The sequence below is a fragment of the Pristiophorus japonicus genome, chromosome 17 (assembly GCF_044704955.1).
Source record: "Pristiophorus japonicus isolate sPriJap1 chromosome 17, sPriJap1.hap1, whole genome shotgun sequence".
Taxonomy (NCBI): domain Eukaryota; kingdom Metazoa; phylum Chordata; class Chondrichthyes; family Pristiophoridae; genus Pristiophorus; species Pristiophorus japonicus.
In genome coordinates this window covers 20,867,830-20,873,926 of record NC_091993.1, presented here as the reverse complement: position 1 = coordinate 20,873,926, position 6,097 = coordinate 20,867,830, and the positions used below count along the sequence as shown (strand labels likewise).

The following is a 6,097-nucleotide window of genomic DNA, read 5'->3' as shown; positions in this document are numbered from 1 at the left end:
TCTTTATTATCAACCACACAGCCTATTTTCGTGTCATCTGCAAACTTCTTAATCATGCCCCCAGCATTTAAGTCCAAGTCATTGAGCAAAAAGCAAGGGACCCAGCATTGAGCCCTGCGGAACCCCACTGGAAACAACTATCAACCATTAGCCTTTGCTTCCTGCCTCAGAGTCAATTTTGGATCCTTCTCGTCACTTTGCCTTGGATCCCATGGCCTATTACTTTTATGACCAGTCTGCCATGTCATCATAGGCATTCCCTCGGAATTGAGGAAGACATGCTTCCACTCCTGAAGTGAGTTCTTTGGTGGCTGAACAGTCCAATACGAGAGCCACAGACTCTGTCACAGGTGGGACAGATAGTCGTTGAGGGAAGGGGTGAGTGGGACTGGTTTGCCGTACGCTCTTTCCTCTGTCTGCGCTTGATTTCTGCATGCTCTCGGCGTTGAGACTCAAGGTGCTCAGCGCCCTCTCGGATGCACTTTCTCCACTTAGGGCGGTCTTGGACCAGGGACTCTCAGGTGTCAGTAGGGATGATGCACTTTATCAGGGAGACTTTGAGGGTGTCCTTGTAGAGTTTTCGCTGCCCAACTTTGGCTCATTTGCCATGAAGGAGCTCCGAGTAGAGCACTTGCTTTTGGAGTCTCGTGTCTGGCATGCGGACTACGTGGCCTGCCCAGCGGAGCTGATCGAGTGTGGTCAGTGCTTCAATGCTGGGGATGTTAGCCTGAGTGAGGACGCTGATGTTGGTGCGCCTGACCTCCCAGGGGATTTGTAGGATCTTGCGGAGACATCGTTGGTGATATTTCTCCAGCAACTTGAGGTGTCTGCTGTACATGGTCCATGTCTCTGAGCCATACAGGAAGGCAGGTATTACTACAGCCCGGTAGACCATGAGCTTGGTGGCAGTTTGGAAGGCCTGGTCTTCAAATATTCCTTTCCTCAGGCGATCGAAGGCTGCACTGGCGCACTGGAGGCGGTGTTGGATCTCGTCGTCGATGCCTGCTCTTGTTGATAGGAGGCTCCCGAGTTATGGGAAGTGGTCCATGGTGTCCAGGGCCATGCCGTGGATCTTGATGACTGGGGGGGCAGTGCTGTGCGGTGAGAACAGGCTGGTGGAGGACCTTTGTCTTACGGATGTTTAGCGTAAGGTCTATGCTTTCGTATGCCTCAGTAAATACGTCGACTGTGTCCTGGAGTGCGGCCTATGTGCACAGACGCAGGCATCGTCCGCGTACTGTAGCTCGACGACAGAGGTTGGAGTGGTCGTGGATCTGGCCTGGAGACGGCGCAGGTTGAACAGGTTCCCACTGGTTCTGTAGTTTAGTTCCACTCCAGCGGGGAGCTTATTGACTGTGAGGTGGAGCATGGTGGCGAGAAAGATTAAGAGGATTGGGGCGATGATGCAGCTCTGTTTGACCCTAGTCCGGACGTGAATTGAGTCTGTGACGGATCCGTTGGTAAGGATTACAGCCTGCATATCGTCGTGGAGCAGGCGGAGGATGGTGACAAACTTTTAGGGGCATTGGAAACGGAGGAGGACACTCCATAGACCCTCGCGGTCGACAGTTTCAAAGGCCTTTGTAAGGTCGAAGACGGCCATGTATAAGGGCTGGCGCTGTTCTCTGCATTTTTCCTGTAGCTGTCGCGCTGCAAAAATCATCTCTGTTGTGCCCGTAGGGGATGAAAACTGCACTGTGACTCCGGGAGGAGCTTCTTGGCCACGGGAAGAAGACGGTTGAGGAGGACTCTAGCGCCGATTTTCCCAGTGGCTGATAGCAGGGAGATTCCTCTGTAGTTACCGCAGTCAGACTTGTCCCCTTTTTTAAAGATGGTCATGATTACTGCATCTCTGAGATCTCCCGGCATGCTCTCCTCTCTCCAGATGATAGCGATGAGGTCGCATATTTGTGCCAGCAGTGCCACTCTGCCATACTTTAATGCCTCAGCGGGGATTCCATCTGCACCCATAGCCTTGTTGTTTTTGAGCTATCTTATGGCTTTTTCTACCTCGTGCAGTGTTGGGGTTTCACTGAGGTGGGTGGCGGCTAGCATGCTGTGGGATGGAGTCGAGAACACTTCAGTCAAAGGCAGAGTCTCGATTGAGATCTTTGAAGTGCTCCTTCCACCGGGCCCTGATTGCCTCGGTGTCCTTGATGAGTGTTTCCCCATTCTTGGCCAGCAGTGGGGTGGGGCCTTGGGTGTTTGGCCCGTCGGTGGCCTTGACTGCGATGATGAATCCTCGCACATCATGGTTGTCAGCCAGCTGCTGTATCTCCTGTTCTTTAGTCTGCCATGTGGGACCTTATCAAAAGCTTTGCTAAATTCCATATACACTATATCATACTTACTGCCCTCATCGACCCTCCTGGTTACTTCCTCGAAAAATCCAATCAAGTTAGTAAGACATGAACTTCCCTTGACAAATCCATGATTAATCCAAATCTTTCCAAGTAAAGATTTATTCTGTTCCTCAGAATCTTTTCCAATCATTTTTCCACCACCGAGGTTAGGCTGACTGGCCTGTAATTACTCAGTCTATCCCTTTTTAAACAAAGGTATAACATAGCAGTCCTCCAGTCCTCTGGCACCACACCTGTAGCCAGAAAAGATTGCAAAATAATGATCAGAGTCTCTGCTATTTTCTTTTATGCTTCTCTTAACAGCCTGGGATATATTTCATCCGAGCCTGGGAATTTATCCACGTTCAAAGCTGCCAAGCCCCTAATACTTCCTCTCTCTCTATGTTTATCTTGTCTAATATTTCACACTCCTCCTCCTTCATTGCAAAGTCTGCACCGCCTCTCTCTTTTGTGAAAACAGATGCAAAGTATTCATTAAGAATCCTACCCACGTCTTCCGCCTCCACACACGGATTTGCTTTATGTTCTCTAATAGGCCCCACTCATTCTCTAGTTATCCTTTTGCTCTTAATATATTTATAAAACATCTTTGGGTTTTCCCTGATTTTAATTGGAGCTTCCAAAGTGAGAGACGTCATTTCGGAGTGACATAAGACATCACTCGTGATCGAACGCCTTAACCTCGGGAATTTTTCGAAAAAAATTTGTCGATTTGCACATGCATGAAAACGATTTATCGCCTGGGGCACAGTGTCACTACCACTTCCTGCGAAATTCAGCAGGAGTTTGCGGAGGCACAAATCCAGTAGCGCCACGTGGTAATCCATGTAGCGCTGGAAAATTCTGGTGTTTAGTGCCCCAGTCCTGCCCAGAGATGACGTGGAGCACTCGACATTGCACTCCATTTCCTCTTAGGGGCAGTATGCAGCGTAGCGACCAGAGCAACACATCTTCTGTTGAAATAGACTGAAGTTTAACGAAACAATGTGTTGAACTTGGCAACAGCCTACAGACTATGAAAATCTTACATAAGCACTTGGATTGTGGCCATTGCTGCTATATGGGTTTATATTTTGTTTTTGCTTGTGGCATAAACAATGTTCCAATAAATGAACAGGCATAACTAATTTAAATATTTCCTGGTCTGTTTAATTACACTGGTACATTGAAGAGTGTTGTCTCAAAGAAGGAAATCAATTGGCCAGAAGTCGAGAACAGCAACAATAACTTGCACTTAAATAGCACCATTAAAGAGTAAAATGCCTCAAGGCGCTTCACTGGAGCAAGTATCAAACAAAATATGACACCAAGTCACATAAGGAGGTATTAGGACAAGTGACCAAAAGCTCGGTCAATCGGTCAAAGAAGTAGATTTTAAGGAGCGTCTTAATGGAGTGAGAGAGGCGGAGAGGCTTAGGGAGGGAAGTCTACAGCTTAGGGTGTTGGGCCTAAGCAGCCAATGGCAGAGCAATTAAAATCGGGAATGTGTAAGAGGCCTGCACAGAGATCTCGGAGTATTGTGGGGCTAGAGGAGGTTATGTTCCAGAAAGAGCAAGGCCGGCCTGCGATTGATGGTACAGTGGGGCCACCTACTCCTGCTCCTATTTCTTATGTTCTTATGTCAGTAATCAGTTAGTGACAACCGAATCCACTTCCCGTCCGGGAGCAAACATCACGGCAGTCGCTTCCTCTCTGGGCGGAAAGGTCAGCGAGAGGTCCGTTGGAAAAAAATAGCAATCATGATTTCTAGACCAAATGTCATGATTTTAAAGATTTTGTCCCTTGATTTATGAGACGGTAGGATTGGCATTACTTGAATATGCTGTTCCCCAGAGGTGTGTTGGAACCTGCGGCTCGCTGGTCACACTTTGGAACTTGTTCTTCCCTGATCCTGTGTTAGAAATTGCTATTCCCTGGTCATCAGCTGCAAATCCAACACAATCTCCTTCTATGGCATCCAAAATTGTATTTCATAGGAGAAGCCATTAAGCCCACAGGTCTGGATTGGTTATAGTAGTGCCCCATAAAGCTACAACAGAAGATTGTTTGCCAATTTATCTTGTATTACCAATATTTCTATTCAATTTTCCAACAGGATCTAGATATCATTTCCTCTCAATATGAAGTGGCCTGGATGGAAAAGCAGATTACAGATTGCATCTGTTCTAAGCATCATCATCACCCTGTCTTGTCCAATAACCCAGGGGGCTAATATATTGGTTGTTCCTATCGATGCAAGTCACTGGATCAATATGAGAATTCTAATAGAAGAACTGAAACTTCATGGGCATGACATCAATGTGCTTTATTTCTCAACATCTTGGTACATCAAAGATAAGCCTGATCTATATCGATCCATTGTGGTTGGACTACCAGTAATGTCTGAGGAATCTCAAAGTGAAGACATTATGCAACGTTTACTACAAAAGACACTGCAAGCGTTACAGAATGGTTGGACTCCATGGGGCTTTATTAAGTTCCAATATGAAATAATGTCTTTTATGCACGACTGTCATCATTGGAGCAGAGAGCTTAACATTGCGGTTTTTGAAAACAAAAGTTTGTTAAACCAACTTGAAGATGCGAAATTTGACTTAGTACTTACCGATCCTGTTTTTCCTACAGGTCCAATGCTTGCTTATTATTTAAAACTCCCCTTGGTGTATAATGTTCGATGGATCACCGGTGGAGAAGCTCATTTGCTCTCTGCCCCATCACCACTTTCCTATATCCCAGTCCCTGGCTCACAATTAACAGACAAAATGAATTTTCTCCAAAGAACAGGAAATGTCATCCAACATCTTTTACAACTTTCCATTTCAAAATTTCTCACTTACCCCATTTACAATGAACTCTGCCATCGATATCTGGGCCCAGAGACAGACATCGAGACAATTCTCCTCAGTGCAGATGTGTGGTTGATGAGAGTAGATTTTATCTTTGAATTCCCGAGACCCACCATGCCAAATATTGTGTACATTGGAGGGTTCCAGTGTAAACCACCCAAACCTCTAGCAGCAGAGTTTGAAGAGTTTGTCCAAAGCTCAGGGAAGCATGGGATTATTGTGATGTCAGTGGGGACGGTTATCAGCTATTTGCCGATGCAGATTACAATGAAATTAGCAGAGGCCTTTGCTCAAGTACCCCAGAAAGTTATCTGGAGATATGTTGGAAAGATCCCTCCCAACATAGGAAATAATACACTACTGGCAAAATGGATCCCTCAGAGTGACCTGCTAGGGCACCCCAAGACACGAGCCTTCGTTGCCCATGGTGGCACCAATGGAGTTTATGAAGCCATCTATCATGGGGTGCCAGTAGTTGGCATACCTCTGCTTTTTGACCAGTTTGACAATTTACTCAGACTTGAAATCCGAGGTGCAGCAAAAGTGATTGATGTCACAACCATGCAGACAACAGATCTATTGCAGGCACTAAACGAGGTCATAAACAACACATCTTATCGGGAAAACATGCAGAAACTCTCTGCTCTCCACAGGGACCAACCAGAGTTTCCAATGGACAGAGCCATTTTCTGGATTGAGTATGTTGCACGACACAAAGGTGCAGCACATTTGCGCTCAGAATCTTACCGATTCCCCTGGTACACTTACCATTGTGTAGACGTGATGATCTTCCTGTTGTCTGTGTTACTAATGGTCACAGTGCTGACGGTTCTAATATTGAAGAAAGTCTGTAACATCACTTGGCAGAAAAAGCAAAAAACTCAGTAA

At 46.3% G+C, this 6,097-nt stretch overlaps 1 pseudogene; it reads left to right on the top strand.

Annotated features, from left to right (window-relative positions):
- The first annotated feature begins 4,450 nt into the window (after nt 1–4,450).
- On the top strand, nt 4,451–6,097 carry LOC139228137 (UDP-glucuronosyltransferase 2C1 pseudogene; annotated as a pseudogene).